The 24,632-nt window shown below is 37.7% G+C and overlaps 1 protein-coding gene across 1 annotated transcript in view; it reads left to right on the top strand.

The window, feature by feature from the left end:
* DNAI1 (dynein axonemal intermediate chain 1) overlaps positions 1–24,632 on the top strand; it is a 2,249,827-nt gene that overhangs the window by 462,759 nt on the left and 1,762,436 nt on the right. The window lies entirely within an intron of this gene.

The raw sequence follows: 24,632 nt of genomic DNA, 5'->3' as shown, positions 1-24,632 counted from the left end.
TAATAGGGAATTCCTGTAGCAAGACTTCCGATAGCCCCCATATTCAGTAGGCCACCTGGAAGTCTCTCAACAAATACATCTAAAAATGAAATTGATGTTAATGAAGCACCCGTAGTAAATTTCAAGTATGGTGCCAAAGAATTAATCTGTCCTAAGAAATCACCCAGGTCCTGTTCATTTGCTGTCCACACCAAACAAAGATCATCTACAAACCGCACATAAAACCTAACATATTTCTTGAAACTCTCCAATTCAAATAAGCTACACCGCTCCCAATCTGCCATTACTAGATTGGCGTAGCTATTGGCACATGAGTGCCCATAGCCACACCATCTTTTTGAATGCAAATATTATTATTAAATGCAAAAATATTATGGGTCAACACAATATTTAATAATCCACACAGAGTGTCTATAGTGGATCTTGAAAAGTTTGCATCTATTTCCACGCACCTACATACACATTCGATGCCTTCATAATTCGGAATCATGGTAAATAACGATTGAACATCCAAAACGACTAACCAGAATGGAATATCTACAGGTAAAGATGACATTTTCATATAACATCAAAATAAATTTTTGACTTAAAATTAATATTGCTTCTCTCTTAACTGGATATAATTGCTAAGAATGTTTAATGTGTATACTCAGTTAGATTCTGCACACACAGGATTATCTCCTCTCTTGGATTTTAATTTCTTTTAACAAGGTTAAAATGTTGGCTGTCTACTTGGGAATCTGAAATGTTTACTGTCAGAGCTTGGCTCTGTATATGTCTGACAAAGCATTTGTTTACTTGAGTTCGTTTAACATGTTTTATTATAATATATGGTTTAAATGTGTCACAGACTTTTCTTCCCTTGTAATCATTTTTTTTGTGTCAGCCTAGCGTTTCAGCATTCTAAGCTGACAGTTTACCGATTCCCTTCACAAAATAATAGCCTTGAGCGTTGCTTTGAAATGAGAAGTGGTTTCTTTTCACTTGAATGCACTCGTAGCTGTTTTATCTGCTAGGCTTCACTTGATTTGAGTGAGGCTTGCTTTGACTGCAAACCGAGTGATGTAATGAGTTTCCATATATTTATTTTCTTTTTTTTTCGGTGCTTCGTGGAACTGTCATGCAGTATACATTGGTTTGCCTGTCTTACTGTTTTAACAGTCGACAGTTGTTTTAAACGATACACTATTTATTTAAGGGATGTTTATTTGAAGTTGTGGTGGTTTAGAGGTAATATTAGACAGCACTGAGTTAAACCTTTGTTTAGCAATTGGTCTCCATAGAAACTAGGGTGGTGCTATTCTAATTAATGATGACCTCATTGACGAAAACCAAAACTCTTCAAACATCCGAAAGAATAGATAATCTAGAGATAAATAGTTTGGTTTCCCATATCATCATTACTTGTAATCACACGCACTAGTACCTTGTTTCTTTGCTCATAATGCTTGTATTGTACAGTTAATGAAAACATCAGAGTGCATAGAATAGAATCAATAGTTGATTTCTTTCAATCACCACCACTTGTAAGTATTTGATTACTAATGGCAAACGCAGCTTGAGAACAGTAAACACCTTTTGCTATCACCTTTGCTCTAAGTTTGGTAATGACAGCACATTTTCACATCTGTTACCAATGGACATATTTAATAAAGTATTAAATTACTGGCAGATACAATCAAATGCTGTTAAATCATGCTAGTTCATAAAAAATGACTGTGGAATAGCAGGACAACAACAGAGATTTACTGAGAAGAGCTTAAATGTCTTCTTAACGTGTTAGAAATGTAATAATTGCCTAGGGACATCATTTTAAAATTGTCCCATATCATTAAAAGGGATTTAAAGGAAATAAAAAAAAAAAAAAACATAAGCTCTTGACAAGAGGAACAAAGTACAACAGATGATATGATAATTTGTACTTTATAGAAATACAGAAATTTTATATGAGCCAAGTCAAAACTGCAAAAGTTCAAAACTCTCAAACCCACCACCACAGTGAAAAATGAAAAATGGGTTTGTAGTCTCATAGTGAACAGTAACTGATTAATTTCAATTCCTGGTTTTGGCATCATATCCATAGTTAACACATAGTTACACATTAATGCACCGACTTCAAAACTTTACTAAAAGTGCACCTAAAAACATGCTGGCTATGCCCTTGCAACTCCCCTTCTAATATCACCCACCCCATCCACTCACTACCTTTCTTTCCACCCCACTAACTACCTTGATTATAGCAAGCTTTGATGCTCATAAGCCTAACTGCTTATTATACAGCAGGAACTTCTTATTGTAACAATTGTTAATGTCGGTTATGTACTTCGCAGATGATAAAGATTCTAGTTGTCTACTGATGTACTATGTTCTTCATCTGTAACTATGTTTGTAATTGTTAATTGCTATGTAAATCCAATGTAACTACTGTCTGTATATTTTAACTGTGGAGCTTTTCTCCCTGGGCCTACGCTGAAAATGGACCTATGTCCAGTCGGACACTCCCAGCCAACAAATGTAAATAAATAAATAAATAATAAATTAATTAATGTCTATAATTGCAATGTTGTTCAGTTATTGTGGAATAGTATGAGTGAATAGGAAAGCTACTTTATAGAGAAGCATCATTTAAAAGGCACTTTGTAGAGAGAAAAATGAACAATCTGAAATAGCTTTGCAGACCGGCTGACACATGCAGAATGCTTCTCTGAGTAAAAAACAGTTTCCTTCCCTTTAAATATGCCTGCAATTGCTTAATTTACTACGTTTCATCCCATACAGGGGAAACCTGTTTGAATGCAGATTGAGTAATGTGGCATGCTTCCCTTGTGCATCTGTACTTGGTTTATTTGGAATAAAAAATGGTGATTTGTTAATTAATGTTGACATCATTCCATGGTCATCGGAAGCTCACTAAATATCCGAGCAGATAGAAAACATTATTTGAACAGTTTTGGTTTCCCTTAATCATCACTTACAAACGTACATACTAATTCCCTGTTCTTTTGCCCATAATTATAGTATTGTAGTGTTGTCTAGTTATTAGAAACAGTAGAGTGATATGGGAAATTATTGTACAGGGAAGCACCATTTAAAAACACTCCATAATAAGGGAAATTATTTAATTAAGTTAATTCTGTAATACAGATTGGTCTTATTGATATAACTTGTAGCTAACTCTCTATTTATAGTACATAATGACATTTATACTGATGTTAAGCTGAAGAGGTATATGGGAAAATATATAGATTCAGTTGACATAAACTGTATGCTTTTCTGGGAAAGGTCCTTCCAGATAGTGAGGAAGCAAGTGGGATTTAGAAAGTACAATGGAATGTAACCTTGATTTATGATATAACTCAGTCTTGAACGTATGGAAAACTGCAACTAGTTATGCATCTAATTATCAGCATTAATGAAATAATGGCTACCTAAAGTTTCTGACATTTTAGAGACTTATGACTAATTACTCTCTCTAAGTGATTCTTTAAGTACTGCTACTACCTCTTCTTAGCTGTTAACATATATTGACTAATATGATGCTTATTAAACCAATTGTCAGTTGGATTATACTAACATCAGTTTCCCTTTATAATAAAAATGGAGTGAACTATAAGGTTTTTTGGAAGTAGCCACAGTTTGACATACAATATCTCTAGCTTAGAATTACCTTGATAAAATTTCTCCTATTCATTGTCAGCCATGTAACTTTTGCTTGTTTGGTGAAGAGTGTAATGTATTTAAGTAACTCTTAATTCATCAACATGTTTAAACTTATTATTGTCATTATAAATTGTCCTCAAGTGCTGATTTACTGTTTTACTGATTTATTCTAACTGATACTAACATTGTTTATTTATCTATTCATTCTAATAGAAGTGCTTACATAATCAATTGTTGTTTGAATACTTCTCTTTTGACAAACCTACTCATACATACCCACTGTTAAGCGATTATTTGATTCTGTAAGGATTCATACAGTAAAGAGAATATGTTCCTTTTCAATCAAACAATGTTTTTATTAGTGAAGTCTAAAGTGCACTGACTATAATCAAAATTATATATTATGTCAATATGTTGTTGTTCTCTCGTACCAATTAACTTATAGAATTTCCATAGAATACGTATTCTGGAGCCTCAAGTTGGGCAGTTTTGTTCAAATCTTTGGAATGATGGTTAATCTGACTGGATATTTTTGTTCAGTCATATTTGGAATGGTTTTCATTCCATGTCAGTTAAAGGGTTTACTGAAGTTTAATCACTTTTTTAAAAAAATATTTCCCTTTTCAGGCCTCAATCTAATATTAAATTATATTTTTAATGGGAATTAGCAGTTTGTCATCAAAATATAACCTTTCCAAGAAGGATGCACAAGATTTAAATATTACAAATGCTTGCTACTTTATCATTTTAGCATTCTTAACCTTTGAGTAAATAACATGGATTTGACCTTTCTTTCTCTAAATGTTAATGGCTTAAATAACCCAAGGAAAATATTTAATCTACTAAAATACTTGAAATTAAATAAAGCACAAGTATGTTTTTACAAGAAACTCACTTCAAAATAAATGATAGCTTTATTTGGAATCCAAACAAATACTTAAAACTATCCAATTCTTCATACACCAAAAAAAACTAGAGGAGTCTTAACACTGTGGAAGAAAAACTTTATCTCTCCTCAAATTATTTACAATTATGAAGATAAGGAAGGTCTTCTATCAATTATAATAATAACATTTAGTAACAGAATGTGGACATTAGTTAATGCTTATTGGTTTCCTGGAATTGGAGTAAAAACAATAAAAAAAACACTTAGAACTTAGCATTAAAAATACTAAGGGTAGTCTGTTTCTAGGAGGGGACTTTAACTGTTTACTTAATGATTCAGAAACCTCTAACAAAAGACCTTTTCGTATTACCTCTATAGGGAAAAATCTTAAAAAATGGACAGATAACTTACAGCTATATGATTTATTTTATCTCAAAAATGATAACTCACTAGAATTCTCTCACTGTGATTTTTGACATAAGACTCATACTAGAATTGATAAAATGTTTATAATCCCAAGATCTAAAAACAAAAAGTCATACTTTACAATAACCCCATGCCCTATATCTGATCATAATGCACTCATTTTTAATATTCAAACAAATTTTATGAAATTGTCTTTCACTAAAAGAATTCCAGCCTATATTACCAAATTAAAACAGTTTAAACCTTGGTTAGACTCAGAAATACATTGTTTTCTAGATACAAACCTAACCAGTAAGGTAAATGTAGTAATCCTCTGGGATTCCTTGAAAGCTTATTTATATGGCAAAACTATTACACGGTTTAATAATAAAAAAAGGAATGGGAGTCTGAATTATCTAACATACAAAAACAAATTGTATTAATTAACAACAATAATACAAGAATTTTCTCGAATAAGAAAAAGGAAATTGAATCTTTAAATAAAAATATAATGACATTCTAACTCAAAAAACTAATTTGGCCCTTGAAAAATTAAAACTAAATTCTTTCTCTGTTTCTCGAAAATCTATGCGCAACCTAGCATTGAGAGTAAAAAGACATTCCATTGAAAATAATATTGGGAGTGTGGTTCATGGGAGGAATAATAAAAAAGTTTCTGATGTAAGTGATATTTTAGATGCCTTTAAATATCACTTCTCAGAACAGTAAAAACACAAAGATTTTCAACATAGAATTTCAGACCATGGTTTGGACTTTTCTAAAGTAAAAAAACTACCAGAAAATTTAATTAATGAGATTCAGAAATGAATTTCCCTAAAGGAAATTAATGAAAAAATTAAAGAAAGCAAAACTAACAAATCACCAGGCATATATGGTATTATTAATGAACTGTATAAGCTTCTACCATCCTCTGCTATATCAGTCTTACATAAGGCTCTGAATGAATCATACTTACAAGGTATAACTCCACCTTCATGGAGATATTCATTAATTACCCATATACTAAAAGAAAATAAAGATTCTCATTTGTGCAGTTCATATAGGCCAATTTCTCTGATTAATAATGATTATAAAATTCTAATGTCTATTTTAGTTAACGGATTTAAGAAATCACTAACACATCTCATCACTGAAGATCAAACAGGATTAATTATAATAGACATACTCAAGACAGCATTCAAATAATCCTAACCACCATAGATATCTTAAATAGAGATAATCAAGAAGCTCTTATAATTACCCTCGATATTGAAAAATCCTTTGGCTCATTAATTTGGAATTTTCTTTTTAAAATTCTTGAATCATATAAGTTCCCTATCCAATTCATTACTTTTATAAAAAATATTTAAAATAACAAATTAGCCTATCTAAAATTAGGACCATTTACGTCTGAATCTATTGAAATTACTAAAGGTGCAACCAAGGATGCCCAATGTCCCCAATTTTATTTGCTTTAGCAATAAAACCTTTTTCTTTGACAATCCATTCTAATCCCAAAATTAAAGGCTTTAATATATATCATCAGTTTGACTCTAAGATAATGCTATTTGCAGACAATATGTTACTTTAATAAACTCAGAAGAATCCTTACAAGAATTTTATTTATTAGTCAAAAAATTTTACTGTATTTCAGGATTAAAAATTAGCAGTTCTAAATCTAACCACATACTTTTAAATAAAAAAAAACTCAATGATAACACTGAGTCAACTATAAATGAAATAATTGGGAAACTGGTCTCTTCTTTGAAATATCTAGTGATTGTACTATGTGAAAATATTGATTTAACTTTGAATACAAACTATAATAACATTGTGAACATATTAAAAACTCTTACAGAGAAATGGAATAAATTACATTTAAATTTTGAAGATAGGCTACAATTAATTAAAATGATTTTGCTACCAAAAATAAATTACATTGCTTTATCTATTCTTATATTACCCAGTAAAAGTATGGTATCCAAAAAAAATAGAATAGCTTTATCAAATCATATTAGACCCTGGGAGCTTGCAGGAATAAAATTTTCAGATTTAGAATCTTATATTAAAGCTTCTAATCTCAAAACAATCTTAAATTGGATTGATCCAAAATTTTCTTCAGCTTGGAAATCCCTACACGCAACTATTATCCTAAACGAAAATAAATTAATAAAAAATTTACAACTAAACGATCTAAGTAACAAACTTTGGTATGCACGTTGTGTTATTATACGATATATTACTAAACCCACTAATCCAAATTATATAAACTATATTTACAATATTTTTAGAAGTTTTGTTAACAATATTGATATTAAACTATGGATACAGTTATTATTCCCCTTTAAAATTACAAAAAATGTTTTTAATATTATCAGCGCATATACTCTTAGTAATTGAGAAGTGAAAAAAATTACATGCTGGTATCATTGCACAATGAATTTAGATGCCCTAGATGCACAAAATTTAATTAAAACATTTAATTTATCAAAATCAGATTGGTTAGCTCTCAACCGCTTACTTCCATTCACTCAAGATCTGTGCAGAACAATAGAGAGCTCTTCCTTTAAAACCTCACTCAAATTTATAATTCTTATACATGAAATACTACATGGAGAATGTAATTGGAAAAATTTAATTTCAGAACTTTATAAAATCATTATTAACTATAAAACTATTCCTAATCAGTTTATTACTAAAGATTATACATTGTCGCTAACCTCTGAGAATAAAACTTATCTTTTACTTTCCATTAAATTAACTTCTAATTTACAAGTTTGGAAGATTTTCTCCTGCAAATTCTTGCATAGAGCTTTCTATACTCCTAGTAAAATTGCTAAATTTAATCTTTCTAAGGAGGTAACATGTTCGAGATGCTCAATGCAAGGCCGATTGGTCTTATATTTTTTATGAATGTTCTCTCATTAAGAAATTTTGGGAAGATATTGGTAATTTCCTTCAAGCTATCTTTACTGATTCCTTTATAGTATCAAAATCTTTAATTTTTTTGAATGTAAATGAATCTATTACAATGGATAACAAAAATAAATATTTTCTTTGGACAATTTTGGCAGTAGCCAAAAATGCATTACGAGAAGATGGAAATCATCCTCCATTCCAACCTTCGAAGATTTCATGATCCTACTGGGCGAAGTAGCATCAATGGAAATAAAAGCTAAAGAATTAAGATTTTTTTTCCTAGAAAATTGACTAATAATCCTTGGGAGAAAGTTCTTTCTCTTATTAAGACAATGAATCCAGATATACTTTCATCTAATTAATCAAATTGGAAGCAAGAATTGTTGAATATTGTATAGCCTTCTTTATATGTTTATGTTATTTGCTATTTCCTTCTCTTTTGCTCTTGAGGCCTTTGTAAATTTTGTACATAGTTTATCACAATTTATTTAAATTGTAAAATTATTTTTTTCTCTGTTGTTATTGAAAAATTAAATAAAAAATCTGGAGCAAAAAAAAAAAAAAGCGCCTAGAATCCTTTACGACAATGTCTGATTGGAATGGTGTGTCACATATATGGTATGATGTGGACATGTTTTGTTTACCAAAATCACCTATACTTAATTTTTCATGTCTATTTTGAGAGAGTTGTGCTTGCTGTAGTTGTAGCCCATGATAGTCCAGCTGGTATTTATGGAGGAATAAATAACAACATCCAATCTAAAGTCATGCGTGATCTTAGACAACTATAGAAAAGATGTGTTGACTTGATAGTCTAAGAAGTAGAGACCAGATAGGAAAGGACCAATTGTGAGCCATGGGATCTTTTACTGGTAATGTTTTTGCTTTTGGATGTAGCAGCAGTGACTCTAACTGCATGAGTTCTGTCAGACAACCCATTAACTATCCACAGTACAACATATGGATTTATAGTAATATTTGCAATTGTAGAGATCTTAGACAGCTTTTGAAAAAAAGTGTTGGCTTGATAGTATGAGAAGTAGAGACTAGATAGGAAAGGGTCATGTGTGAGCCATGAGATCATTTATTGGTAATGATTTGCTTACAGATGTGGCAGCAGTGACTCTAACCACACAAGTTCTGTCAGACAACCGATTAGCCATCCACTGCACAACATATGGATTTATGGTAATGTTTGCAAGTCCATAAATAATGCCTGCATGGGGAATAGTATCAAAGGCCTTAGTCAGGGCCACAAATGCTGCATGTATTGCTGTCCACTACTTTGGTGAATTCTTCAAAGATATTAGGAGGCAGGACTTTCCTTTGACAAAGTGGAAATGATGTGTTTCCAGAAATAAGAGATACAGCGTTCCGAAATATATTCCATAGCTTTACATATGAGGCGAGTGAGGCTAATGGTCTGTAGTTACTGGGGTCATTGGTTAGGCCATCCTTGTTTAATGGCATTACAATTCTGTTTTCCAGGTTTAAGGAATGTAACCAGTGGCATGGTTGAGATTAAAGAGATGAAGTAGGGGTTCAGATAGGCCATATTGTGTACCAGTAATCAGGCAATCTGGTATATTATCAGGGTGTCTGAATGAGATGTTGTTAGCTTTTGAAAATGCTGAGAGGACTTGTTCCATAGTAATTATAGGGTGTGGTTGAGAATATGGAATACGTATAACTGTGGGTGGAGTAAAACTTGCACTAAATTTGCCAGCTAGGATATTAGCTATTTCCCTTGGGTGAGAGTGAGTAGTATTATTGGGTATTAGTTGTTAACTTCATGACATAGTTAAATAAAGATTTGCAATTATTTGTGGTTTCACTGGCTATCTTAAATTAATATTTATGGCACCTTAAATCCTTCCCCTGATTTTAAGTATACTCTTAAGTGATTAGATTGGCACCTGTTATAAGCATTTTGTTCTATTATTGTGTAGTTTATTTACACAGGTATTCCATTTCAAACATTATTTATTTTCAATTATTTATTTATTTTTACTGGGCTAGTCCCACCAGGGCTTGTAGCCTCTTTTCAGTAGATATCTGAGGTGGTATTTATACTACTAAGGAACATTTGGCTAGGGCATCACGGAACTTCCACTACTTGTCATTGGTGTGAGTGAGACACATTTTAGAGGAGCACATCCTGTTTCCATTCTAGGTGCAGAGGCAGTGCAGAGAAACAGGGAGGCAGATGGAAAGAGAAGGAGATGATGGAGTGGTGAAAGAAATGGAGGAGAAAACAAATACCGAGACCGGAGAATGTGTGCAAGATTCTGATGAAATCTTTCAAAGAAACTTGTTTGATGTCGATGAGTCAGCAAATGATGGATGCATAATTGCAACCCTCCAATCAGGAGAGTTGTGGGATGATTTACTTAGAGAAATGATGGTGCAGAGTAAGCCAGAAAATGAAGGAGATGTTTCCTGGTGGGACATTTATCGAGAAAGTACAAAAGAAGGATGCAGAGACAATCCTGAAGAATAGTGGTGAGCTGGAAAAGAAACCATATGCAGAGAAATTAAAAGAAGGCCAGATTGGAGTAGCAGAAAAGGCAGAAGAAAATGAAAAACTGAAGTATGTGGTAAGGATTCAAAGTAAAGAAAACAAAGAAATGGACAGGTATGAAGTGTGGCACAATTTAATAGCTCCTTTGGGTGTAAAAGCACATGAGGTAAGATCATCTATTCTTATTAACAAAGAGACATTTTGTGACATTATATTTGAGACTGTTTTTTCAATGGAAATTTTTCTTGGAGAATATGAAGAAAAGAAAGATTGTAACCCATGGAATCCTTATGTGATAAAGGCATTCACTTGGGAAACAAAGAAGAAAATTCATGTACAATTTCAAACAAAGGTCGAAAGAGAGACTTTGAAAGGACATTTGGCAACTTTATGTAAAGAAGTACTGGACATTGCTAAGGTTTATGACAAAAGGGGTTTATGGGCTGGTGCCTGGGATGGTAATATTGTGTAAAAATAGAGAAAATATACATATACCAAGCATGATAAATGTGGAGGTGAATATCAGTGTTGAACAATACTTGGGACATCCCAAAACATTTTTTGTGGAAAGGAAGGGCATTATATAAGCAAATGTGACTAAAGGAAATATATTTGTGAGGAAATGGGACATGATGCAAAAATGTGAATTGAAATATTATAAATGTAACAAAACTGGAGATTTATGGATGGATTGCAAAAATGAAAATAACAGTAAAGAAAATGAAAAATAAAGAGAAAAAATGAACAAAGAAATTTTAGAAGTAGTAGAAATAGAAAAAAAAATAGCTGAAAAAAAAATAATAAAGAAGACATAGAAAGAGGTTCTGAAATGAATGGTGAAAAAGTCATGAATTGGGAGGTAGTAAAAAGGGAAAATGGTTCTATTGGTAAAAGGGTAAAAGACAGAAAAAGAAAATTTCCAGCCCCACCCCCATTAGGGAAACCTCCGTAAAAAATTTCTCCAAAGCCAACTTCACGCTTCTTAAGACAGAAGTGGCAAACTTCACGACACCCATGCTGATGGACAATAGAGATAAGACTGCTGAATCCTATACAGTTGCACTTTATAAGCACTTACACGAGTGCATGGATCATGCAATCCCTAACAGAACCAAGATGCTATCCTCCAAAAAAAGGAAGCCAATCTGGTGGTCCCCTGCTTTAAACAAGCTCTACAACAGAAGAAAGAAACTGTTGCAAAAAAGAGTAAAATCCCATGATTGGAGGAACTCCGTGGTCAGCCTCAGTAAGAAGCTGAGATCTCTCATAAAATCCTCCAAAGCTAGTTACGAAAACAAAATTGCCACTGATTCTAAAAACAACCACAAAGCATTATATAGCTATGTCAAGAATCTCAATGGCAACACTCAAATCTGCTCTGAGTTACAGCACAATGGCACTAAATATACAGAACCAACTGATATTGCCAACATCCTGGTAGATAGGTTCAGTGCTAACTTTACCCCTCTTTCATCCCCTAAAGGGCCCATCTCTATACCGGAAGAATGCAAAGTACCTGTAATCACGGCTGTACAGGTAAAATACACACTCTCCAAAGCCAAGAACACAGCATCCATGGGACCTGACAACATCCCAGGCTACATTCTACATGAACTACAGAATGAGCTGGCACCCCACCTAAGTACCATTTTCAGTCATAGCCTCACCTCAGGCTTTGTGCCCACTGAATGGCGCACAGCAACAGTTATCCCACTTCACAAAGGGGGAGCCACCACGGACCCCGGGAACTACCGCCCCATTAGCCTGATGAGCCTGGTCTGCAAGGCTATGGAACGTATCATCATGGAACATATAAACAATGACATTGGTAATCTCCAAACTCTGGACCCTACCCAGTTTGGGTTTGTAAAAGGCAGATCATGTCTCCTAAACCTGATAGACTTCTTTGAAGCGGTCACCAAAGCTGTAGATGAGGGTAAGGTGGTACACACAGCCTATCTAGATCTCGCCAAGGCTTACGACACCATCCCCCACTCTGGAATTATAGACAAACTCACTAAACTAGGTATAAATCCCTATGTCACAAGATGGGTTGCCAACTGGCTCACTGACCGAACCCACACTGCGAAAGTAGCAGACTCTTAAGTCCAGCTTCAGACCAGAGACAAGTGGAATACCACAGGGTTCAGTCCTAGGTCCTCTCCTGTTTGGTATCTACTTCTCTGAAGTACAGGCTAACACAGAAGGTCTTTGGCTAACAAAGTTCAAAGATGACTGCAAACTAGGAGCCATAATCAAATCTCCTAATGATGTGGACATCCTACAAAAGGGGCTCAATGAGACAGATGCCTGGTGTCAAAGCCATGGACTCAAGCTCAATGCCAAAAAGTGCATTGTCATCCCATTTTGGTAAAAACTCTGTACCCATGAACTACCACATAGGCAGTAGTCTACTTAACACTGAAAGGTGTGATAAGAGACCTTGGGACACAGGTGAACAGTAGTCCCTCCTTTGATAATCACATCGCCACAGTAGTCAGGAAATCCTTCTACGTGGCACACCTCATCACAAAAGTTTTCTCATCCAGAAAAAAAAGAGGTCATTGTTCCCCTCTACTCAGCCTGACAAGCCTGGTCTGCAAGGCCATGGAGCATATCATCATGGAACTCATAAACAAAGACACTGGTAACCTCCAAACTTTGGATGCTACCCAGTTTGGATTTGTGAAAGGTAGATCATGTCTCCTAAACTTGGTAAGACTTCTTTGAAACAGTTATCAAGGCCATAGACAAGAGCAAGGTGGTCCACACAGCCTACCTGGACCTTGCTAATGCCTTTGACACTATCCCCCATTCAGGAATTATAGATAAACTTATCAACCTTAACATAAACCTTTACATCACAAGATGGGTGGCCAACTGGCTCACGGACAGAACCCAACCCACATGGTGAGAGTTGCAGACTCCGGATCCGACTCCAAACCAGTGACAAGTGGAGTGCCCCAGGGTTCAATCTTGGACCTCTTCTTTTCAGTATATACATCTCCAAAGTGCAAGCGAACACAGAAGGTCTATGGCTAACCAAGTTTGGAGATGACTGCAAACTAGATGCCATTATCAATTCCCCTGCCGACGTACACATCTTGCAAAAAGGGCCTCACTGAGACGGATACCTGGTGTCAAAATCATGGCCTCAAGCTAAATGCCAAAAAGTGCATTGTTATCCACTTTGGTAAAAACACGATACCCATGAATTACCAAATAGGGGGACGTTCACTTAACACAGAAAGTGTGATAAGAAACCTTGGGACCCAAGTGGATAGTAACCTCTCCTTTGATAACCACATTGCCACAGTGGTCAGAAAATCTTTCTACGTGGCCCACCTAATCACAAAAGGGTTCGCATCTAGAAATAAGGAAGTCATCGTCCCCCTCTTCTCCTCACTTATCAGACCCCTCATTGAATAAAATGCCCCTTTTGGGATGTACCTCACAAGACACCTACAACAACTGGAGAGGCCCCAAAAGTACCTCACCAAGAGGATTGCTGGCCTCAACCAGTGTACCTCACAAGACATGTACAACAACTGGAGAGGCCCCAAAAGTACCTCACTAAGAGGATTGCTGGCCTCAAGTAGTTGCCCTATGACAAACGAATCAAGAAACTCCAACTGTACTTGGTCACATACTGCTTACTCCAAGTAGACCTCTGTCTAACATACAAAGCCATGTCAAACCCAGAATGAATAGACAGACTCCACTTAAAGAAATCCCAATCTCCCGAAGCTACATGCTCTAGGGACCTAAACCTCACCACAACAATAAATGGGACATGCTGGAGGGACAGATTCTTGTCCCAGAGACTTCCCATGCTCTGGAACAAAATTCCCATCTGCATCAAGCAGAGCTCATTATTAGCACTCTTCAAGGAAAAACATTGATAAGTGGATGGGTGATAGGAAATTCACCCCTGGGATTATGTATGGGGCTCTGTTCGATAGAGGTGCAGGAATTTAACACTACATGGGTGACGAAAGCCAATACACTGTTGGCTAGGCTTGCTTTGGCCCTTGGGCCAATAGCCTAGTACCTACCTATGAACCTATGGATATGAATAGCAAGATACAAGTGGATAAAATGTGTTTAGTCCCTTTAGTTTTATACACAAGTCAGGTGCATTTTTTCAAACAGAGGAGAAGTTGTGAATAGCAATTAAGAAAGAGCTGAAAGATTTTATCTGGGAGGGGAAGATGGCAAGAGTCAAGTGGGATACGCTGATTCTTCAAAAGAACAAAGCAGTCTGGAATTACCTGATTTGAGGGGGTATTCCAGAGCTACACAGTTAAGGCTCCTATACATAACACTAACAGAACTCTATAATTGAAATTGGAAAGGGATAATGACAAAATGAGGGAAGCTCAAGAAACAAGGAGAGATTGGGATTTTGAATGCACACCCTTAAGGAGCATAACAATAACCATACAGAATATTATATTCATAAAGTAGCAGAAAGTATTCTAAGAACTAAGCCAACATGGAAATGGAGAAAGGAGATTCTGCCAATAGTTGTGACTGCAATTAGGGATACAGACAATAGGCAAGAAAGGACTGAAATTCATTGGAGAACACTGACAAAAGAACCAGGGTATGGGAGCAAATAATTAGAGAGGGAAGTGTAATAGAATGGGACAGGGCCAAGAATTTATTTGGACTGCAGGCTAAAGATTACCTTCCCTATCAAGGATTGATATCAGAGTATAGGCAAAAAGAAAGAAATGGGGGGGGTCTTAAGTGAAAGACCAGCACTGGTAGAGATTTTAGTAGAATCTAGAACAGAAGCTGCTGATAAAAAAGGAATAATTAGTACAGCATATAAAATATTGCATGATAACTATAAGAATCAATCATAGGTGGTTAGAAAGGATTGGGAAGATAGACTGAATAAGCAATTCACAAAGAAACAATGGGGGGATATATGTATAGCTCTCAAATATGGAACAAAGTCTAGAAGATTTAGGATCTTTGCTTGGAATTGTTTACATAAGGACTTTTATACCCCAAATACACTACAAAGAATTTTTCCTCCAGTAGATTGCAAATGTTGGAGGTGTGATGGGGAAGAAAGAGGTAATTGGGAATATATTTTTTGGGAGTGTATTGAGTTGGAAGATGGAAAATTCCCTGCAGACTACTCTATCAGATTTACTGGAGGAGCAAATTGGTATGACTTAAGGAAGTGATTTTTTGAGCTATGATACAGAATCGGAATTGCCTAGACATAGTAAGGCCTTGCTGAGTCTAATTATTTTGGCTTCCAAAAATCAATTACTAGGAAATGGAAATCAGAGTATAAACCAACTGTGCTAGAAGCAGTGAATATAATAACAGAGATAAAACAACTGGAAATGGGATCTTTAGAAAAGGGTAGGAGCATATTTCATAGAAAAAAGTGTAAATTATGGAAATACATGCAGACGAGGAATGAGGTTTAAAAGTAGGCAGAATTTGAATAAGCTATGTAATGTTTAATGGACAGTGACTGGATAGATTGTAAGTGATGTATAATGTTCATAGGTTCATAGGTTGGTACTAGGCTATCAGCTAGGGCCTATAAAAGCCTAGCCATAACAATTCCCTGGCTATTTCTAGTTTGCAACTAATATTATGTCAGTATGGTTTGTTTTCATTTACATAAATGTATGATGATTGCCTATGTCATAAGTGATATTTTAATAAAAACATTTATTGTTAAAAAAGAGAAAAAGAGTGTATAAATGAAATAAAATATTATCAAGAAAAAAAGCATTTTTGTGGAAAATAAAAATTAAAGATATAGACAAAGAAACATATGGTATAAGAATGTAATGATAAAACATTACATATACTGTGTAAATCTATGGGGAAATATAACAGATGAAAAAAAATTAAAGCTATAAAATAAGAATTAAATGGTGTAATCAGAAAGTAGACTATCAAGATTTTTTTGTGGAGACTGATAGATAAATTCCCAGTAAAAAGGAAAAATGACATGTGAGAAGAAAAATGATAGAATATATTTACATTATCAAGAAGAAGAAACTATAGCACATGTGTTTTTGAACTGTAAAAGAGTTAAAAGGTTATGCGGAAACTATGTAAAGAAGTTTTTTTAAGATATAAAACATGGATAAAATAAACATGGATATTATAAGAATAGAAGTAAAGAATATGTTAAAATAATGGATAAAAGGTTATTTATGCTATATGGGTTATATGGAATGGAAGAATAAATTAAATTATGTTTAATGGTAAATTTTAGCAATAATATTAAATAAAATCAGATGGTGGTGATGGAAATAAGAGAGGGGGTCTTAACAAGGATGGAAATATGTAAACAGATTTGTGTATGTGTATGTATATATATATATATATATATATATATATATGTGTGTGTATACTAGTAAATATTTGTAAATATTTATTTATTTTATTTTACATTTGTTGACCGGGCTAGTCTAGCTGGATATATGTCCATTTTCAGTAGAGGCCCAGGGAGATAAGCTCCAATCAGTTCAGATGAAGTTCACATATACAGCAGTACATATTTAAATTGGTCACACATTTATAAAGTATAATAAAAAAATGAAAAATATATAACTAGGCTTAGTACAATTACTAATGAAGTTACAGTTTAATGTTCAAAAGATTAATAGCTAAAAAGTAGAGTATAAATGTAGATAACAGGAAGATAAAAAAGAAGGTAATATGATGTAACAGTTGAGTAATACATCTAGTAGTACAATATGCCACCTTTTGAGAATACCGTAATAAGTAAGAAAATTATGGAGAGATAGAATAGAGGCTGTTAAGATGAAATTGTTGCGGAGATGAGAAGGTAAAGTTGCATAAAGTAACAAGAGCATGTTGGTCAGTCAGGTTTAGTACAGGGGCACATCCAATGTGTTTTGAGATAGAGCTTAAGTTTATTTTTGAACAGAGTAATGGAGGGAAGTGTAGAAAGTTCGGAGGGAAGTAGATTCCAGGTTTTTCTGACAGTATTAGAGAAGAGAGAGTCTCCAGCTATATTGTTTGATTTATTGATATGTACAAGAAGTTTTTGTGAAGATCTTAGGGACTTCAGGTTATAGTAGGGGTGAATAAGGTTAGATAGGATGGGTGTCTTGGCTGGTTGATAAAGTATTTTATGGGCGATGGCAAGTTGACTGAATTTCAGTTGCTGCTGTAATTCAAGCCACCCTAGTTGCTTTAGATTAATACAGTGGTGTGTTCTGTAAGGGTTACCTGTGGCAAATCTGGCTATACTATTGTAAGAGTTTTCGAGTTTCTTAAGGTTATTTTTTGACAGATTAGTAAATATGGGTGAGGCATAAAGAAGAGTAGAGATTAGATGGGTGTGGGCAATAGTTATTCTGGTTGCAGGAGTTAGGAAGGGTTTGATCCTATAAAGAGAGCCTATTTTTTTATTAGTAGTTTTCAGAGTGTTGTTGATATGGGTGTCAAAGTTAAGGTTGTTGTCTATGGTGATATCTAGCAGTTTGGTAGTAAGATCTTGGGATATAAGAGTACTATTATTGAATGCAACAGTGAAGTCTATTGGGGGAGATTTACTGGTAGGTGTAAAAAGGAGAAGTTTAGTTTTTTTAGGGTTTAGTAAAAGACAGCATTTTGTAAACCATAGTTCTACAGAATTAAATATGTCTTGTGTATGGGAGTGAAGTTCAGATACAGAAGTGGCTGAGCATATAAGTGTAGAGTCATCTGCATATTGTATACATGTAGCTTGGGGAACTACTTGGTGAAGGTCATTGATGAATATAGAAAACAGGAGAGGGCCCAATATGGATCCTTGAGGGACACCAATATTAACAGGTAGATGGGTAGAAAGAATGGTGTTCCAGAGCACAGCTTGGTGTCTGTCATTTAAGTAGGACTGGAACCATTTTATAGCTAGATTGTCAAGTGACAGAGATTTGAGAATGTTTATGAGTATATTGTGATTTACCATGTCGAAAGCCTTGAACAGGTCAATGAAAAGTACAGAGGAAAGCATGTTAAGGTTAAGGTTTTTGTTGATGGTGTCTATAAAGGAGAGGAGGGCAGTAGTAGTGCTGTGGGAAGGTCTGAAACCATGTTGGGAGTTGGAAAGCAGGTTATGATGGAGAAGGTGGTCTAGCAATTGCCTGTGGATACATCTTTCCATAATCTTAGATAAAGGAGAAAGTAGGGCTATGGGTCGATAGTTGGAGAGTTCAGTGCAGTCCCCCCTTATGAAGGGGAATAATATGAGAGATTTTCCAAAGTTTAGGGATATATCCTTCAGTGATGGTTCTATTGATGAGAATGGAGATGGGGTAAGCAATAGATTTGCCTGCTAATTGTAAGTATTCTGCAGGTGGTTGGTCAGCAGAGGGAGTGCATGGTTTGAGTTTTCCGATCAGGGTGAGAATGAATGCTGTTGGGACAGGTTGGAAGTGAAATGGAGGTGGTGGGTTAGTGTCAGAATTAGATATAGTTACATTTTGAGGAGAGAGCTGACTGGCAAGAGTTTGAATTGCATTGGTGAAAAAGGTATTAAAAGCATTAGCAGTTTGTTTGGGATTTTCCTTGTCAGTGCCTTGTGGGTTATGTGTGAGATTGACCGGGATGTAATAATTGCTTAATACTTGCCCAGAACTTTTGTGGCTTATTATGGTGGGTCTGTTGAGATTGTAGGTAATAGTTTTGTTTATCAGACAGTATAGCTTTTTTTGTTTCATTTCTCAGTTGTTTGTAGTTTTGAAGGTCAGCAGGGTTTTTAGTTAAGCGTGATATATTCCAGTGTTTATTTCTGAGATGGATTTTTTGCTTAGTTTCCTTAGAAAGCCAAGGAGCGTATTTAGTTCTTATCCTGATAGAGCAGGTAGGAGCATGGTGGTTGAGTATGGCTAGGAAATTAGCATTAAAGTAATCAACAGCTTCATCAAGAGAAAGGTATTTTAAGGGGGACCAATTACATGTTGTAAGTTCACTTTGGAATAGATCCAAGTTGAAGTTTTTCTTGGTTCTGATTGTCTTAAATATGGGTTGATTGGGAACATTGGTTTTGAGCCTGATAATGTAAATTAGTGAGTCGTCGCTTATGTCATCAGGGAGGGTTCCAGATTCATAAGTCTGGGATTGACTATTAATGAGTATCCAATCTAAGGTGCTTTCTTTCTTATTAGTTTTGTTTATTCTAGTAGGGGAGGTAATAGTTTGGGTAAACCCACAGAGATTAATATGGCTAGTAGGGAAGTTGTTGTTGCAACATTTCCAATCAATGTTAAAATCACCTAAGATTATGGTTTCTTGGGGAAGGTTTTGAGATAACCAGCAAAGGATGTTTTCGATGGTAGAAATGTTGTTGCCTGGAGGAACATAGATGCAGATAATATAGATAGATTTGATAGAGTTTAGCAGAAGCTTGGTAATAATTATCTCAGCATTAGAGTCCTGAGGAGGTTTTTGGTTGAAGTTGGTTATTTGAAGATCAGATTTGAATAGAACTGCTACACCACCACCTTTCTTGGCTACACGGTCAAGACGTAGGATTGTGTAACCAGATGGGATAACTTCATTGTCTTTAGTTGCAGGTTTTAACCAAGTTTCTGTTAGGCAAATAATATCAAATGAGTAGAGTTGCAAGAGAGTATGGAGTTGTGTTATTTTATTATTAATGCTACGTATGTTGAGGTGAGCTATTAAGAGTGAGTTGGGAGTTTTTTTAAGTAGGGGGATGGCAGAGGGGTTTGGGTTGATGAGTTGAGTGGTAGTGGAGGTGTTAGGACCAGGGTTTGGGTGAATATCTCCATCCTTTAGGGTGATGAGTAGTGTTATATATCTAGTATTAGTATATTTTGTAAATAACAGTTAATGTGAGAGTGTTCGATCTCGCCGTTTGTTCTTACACCTGGGTTCGGAGCCGATCCTCGGCTCCGTGTCGGACGCTTGCAAGCTCTGCATCGAGAAGAAGCTCGAGATCAACCTAACTCCCACAATCCCCCTCTGCCTTTACCTCAGATCTAGTTTGCCGCTGCAGTGTTCACATCACTTGATCGAGCTCGAGCACCTAAAGCTAAGATTTAAATATTTTTTCTTGTATTTCTTGAGAATTATTTTTTTTCTAAAAAGTTATTTGGTGACTGTGTGTGTGTGTGATACTGTTTCGAGGAATTCTCGGTGCCATTTAAAGTTATTTTAAACTTTATTAGAGTTTCCCTCGGGGCCTATCCCACCCTTTACTGGACTGACTACCGGATAGACATTCTTTTTACTGGATTTGACAATATTACCGGATTGGACATACCTACTGGACTTGACTTTTACTCTTTACTATCCTTATTGTTAGCTTTACTAAGATGTCTGAGAAAGCTAAGTCTGGGTTTAAATGTTGCCAATGTGGGCAAAAGATGTCAGTTACTGACAATCATAGTTCCTGCGTCTACTGTCTTGGCCCTCTCCATCTGCAAGAAGACAGTTCAATTTGTCATTCTTTCAGTGGAAGGGTCATGACAGATAGGCGCAGGAAACTCATGGATAGGGGTCTTTTAAAACCTACCTTTCAAGAGGCTCTGGATGCTTCAGACCAGGCATCCAAATCCTCGAAGGAATCGAAGACGTCGGAGCCCAGGTCATCGGCTCCGAGCTCTTCAGTTAAAGTTCGATCACCGGTTCCAAAGACTTCGGGACCAAGTGTTCAACTGTTGTCAGTTTCCGAGCCTCGGGTCTTGGAACCGGTGACGGAGCTCCCTCCCCCGACACTGTTGAGGTCGGCTCCGTCTTCGATTCCTTCGATGCGCTCTTCCAGACCCCTCTCCGACACCGATGTAGACCGCGTGGTGCAGAAGTTAATGGAGAATACGGCCTTATCCAAACTCATCTCGGTCTCCTCTCAATTGGTGTCGAGACTTGAAGGCCTTCCCTTATCTCCATCTGTTCCTCCTCCAAGACCTGTCCAGTCTTCGGAGCCGGAAGAAGCTGATCTGCTGATTGTGGAGCCCTCGGTGCCAGAACCGTCCTTCTCTCGGTCGGCTCTGTTCACCTCGACTCCGTCGGATCCGGTACCGGAGTCTCGGAGCCGAAGATCCATCCTTGGTTCCGGGACCGAGAGTCGGACCGATGTTTCGGTTCCGACGCTCCCTCTCGGGGCCTCGGCTCGGATCGACTCGGTTCCGTCCTCGGGGTCGATGCCTTCGGTGCCTGTTTCGGGGATTCTTCCCATTTCTTCGGAACCGGGAGATACCTCGACTCGGGACCCGGGGGCCTTCGACCTCATGAGGAAGGTGTTGCCTACCCAGACAACCACATCAACAGAAACAGCTTCTCCTCCCCATAAAGGACTGTTATCCTCCTCTGCACCCACGGCTACATCTAAGCGTCGAGCACCTGTGTCTCAGCCACCCCTGGAGGGTGCCCCCTCTTCCTCGGAGGCTTCTTCGGATGCTCCCCCCGAAGAAGTCCCTAGGAAAAGATTGTGTAAGAGGAGACACTTAGATTCTCCACAAGAATCATTGACATCGGACACTGACTTGGATGAGTCAGAAGGGTCCCCAAAGTCACCCTCAGAGGATGTCTCTTTTTCTGACATCTTGGAGATCCTAAAGCAGAGAGGTGATTGGCAATCCCCCCCCCCCTTCTGAGGATGAGTCAGTCTTGCTGAAGGCATTTGGTGCTCGCCCTTCCTCCTCCTGGGTCACTCCGCCCTTCGATGAGTTAATGGAGCTGATTGCTCGAAGAGCGTGGGAGACGCCTGACACTGTGGAACCAGTCCCTAGAAAGCCTAATAAGTATATTACTGCACCCCAGGACAAGGCTTATCTAACAAAGGGAGTTCCAGTGGACACTATGGTGGTGGCAGCGGCCACGAAAAAGGAGATGTCGGAATCTTCCTCATCTGTCCATCCGCCTAACAGAGATTCTAGGACTATGGACAGGTACGGGAAGCGCATTTTTAGTTCAGCGGCTTTTTCTATGCGATCCCTGAACTATTTGACCCACTTCACACGACTACAGAGGGATCTAATCAAAGAGTTGGGAGATACCCTCCAGGGTACTACAGATGCTGCTGTTTCAGAAAAAGTTACAGCACATCTCAATACCCTTACATCCATTGTAAACTCGTCCATGAGGCTGATCTCATACGCAGCCGAAGGATCGAGTAGGGCAGCGGCTTCAGCGATTGCTCTTCGTAGACAATCCTGGATGCGCTTATGTTCATTTGCGGAAGCCTTCAAGTCTTCCTTTACTAACGCCCCATTTGACGGTGCCACTCTCTTTGACCCCAAAGTAAAGGAGACCCTCACCCGGTGTGAGCAGGAGGGAAAGACTCTGTCTGCTGTCGGAGTCCGTTTTTCCACCCCATCCAGACCGTACCCCAAAGGGCAACGCGGTGGAAAAATGTGGTTTTGAAAACCCCAAGGATCTTTCCCAGGCACACAGGGTGATGCCCCCTCTAGAGGCAGAGGAGGGGGCAGAGGTGGAAGACGCCGCCCTGGCGGCAGAGGGGGTCCACAAAACCAAGGTGACAGGGATACCCCCCCTGGAAAACCTTTCCAGCACTCCTGAGAGGAGGCATCAGACAACTGGGTAAAAAGCGTTGTTACCAGAGGCTACAGAATACCCTTCTTAGTGCCCCCCATTCCAAAGAGAAGACTCCCAGATGTGCCGCCCCATCTGCGAGACCCTGCAGCTATAGAAATTTCAAAGCTGCTAGAAAAAAGAGTCATCCAACCAGTCCCAGCGGACCAAAGAGGATTCGGAACTTACTCAAGGTTCTTTTTAGTTCCAAAGAAGACAGCGGACTGGAGGCCGATTCTGGACCTAAGCAATCTCAATACCTTCATCAAGAAAGAAAAGTTCCGAATGGTCACGCTTCAATCGATCCTTCCATTTTTACAGAAGGACGATTGGATGTGCTCAATAGATCTGAAGGACGCTTACTACCACATCAAAATGGCCAGGGCGTCCAGGGATCACTTGCGCTTCCGGCTGGGAGCCAGCCACTTTCAGTTTCGAGCCCTGCCCTTTGGTCTGACCTCAGCCCCCAGGGTTTTTACCAAATGCATGGCAGTGGTGGCGACTCACCTGAGACGCCTCGGATTCCAGGTGTTTCCGTATCTGGACGACTGGCTCCTTTCTGCCACCACCCAGCGTCAGCTGATTCAGGCCAGGGATTACACACTACAGCTTTGTGTTCATCTCGGAATTTCCGTAAATTTCGAAAAATCTTCACTACGGCCATCACAGCATATCTCATTCATAGGAGCAGAATTGGATACGCATCATTTAATTCTAAGACTTCCCCCAGAAAGGATAGCCTCACTACAAAGCCACATATCTCTTCTTCTGTCATCCAGAAAATCCCCAGCAAAACTGGTCCTGAAGGTTTTGGGTCTCATGGCAGCTTCTCTCATTGCGATACCATTGGGAAGACTGCACATGAGAGTTCTACAATGGCTACTATTTGCACAATGGTCGTTCCAACAGCTACCTCTGACACACGAAATTCTGATCACAAATACATGCAAATCGCACCTAGCCTGGTGGCTTCAGACTTGCAACCTTTCCAGCGGAAGTCCATTTGTGCTACCCACGCCGACAGCTACGGTGACCACGGACGCTTCCCTGATAGGGTGGGGGGCATCTTTCAGGGACAGACAGTCCAAGGCGAATGGACCAATTTAGAGTACAATCTGCACATCAATGTTCTAGATTTGAGGGCAGTGTTTCTAGCGTTGCAACACTTTGCTCCCCTTCTTCCTCTAGGGACTATTGCAGTTCAGACAGACAACATGTCCGTAGTCTGGTACATAAACAAACAAGGGGGAACCAAGTCTTATCAACTATGCAGAGAGGCCATGAGAATCTGGCAATGGGCGGAGTCCACGGGTCGCTTTCTGATCGCAACGCACATCCCGGGTTCATCCAACGTCATAGCCGACAAGCTGAGCAGAGCAATCCTGTTGCCTCACGAGTGGTCCCTCAAACAGACTGTTGCGAAGAAGATTTTTCGCAAGTGGGGCCAGCCTTCCTGCGATCTCTTTGCGTCTCCAATGAACGCCAAATGCAGGAGCTACTTTGCCCTATTACCCCCTCCAGGGGAAGTCCCCAGGGACGCGCTGGTGCACGATTGGCCCCCGGGTCTCCTGTACGCTTTTTCTCCCTTTCCCCTGATTGCAAAGTTTCTGCAGAAAGCCAACAACCTGCAAAGGACGATAATCCTCATTGCCCCATTCTGGCCTCGTCAAATTTGGTTCCCCTTTC

The sequence above is a fragment of the Protopterus annectens genome, chromosome 1.part1 (genome assembly GCF_019279795.1).
Source record: "Protopterus annectens isolate FY-2018-M chromosome 1.part1, PAN1.0, whole genome shotgun sequence".
Taxonomy (NCBI): domain Eukaryota; kingdom Metazoa; phylum Chordata; order Ceratodontiformes; family Protopteridae; genus Protopterus; species Protopterus annectens.
The sequence above is the reverse complement of the archived record's forward strand: the minus strand, read 5'-3'. Positions and strand labels throughout refer to the sequence as shown.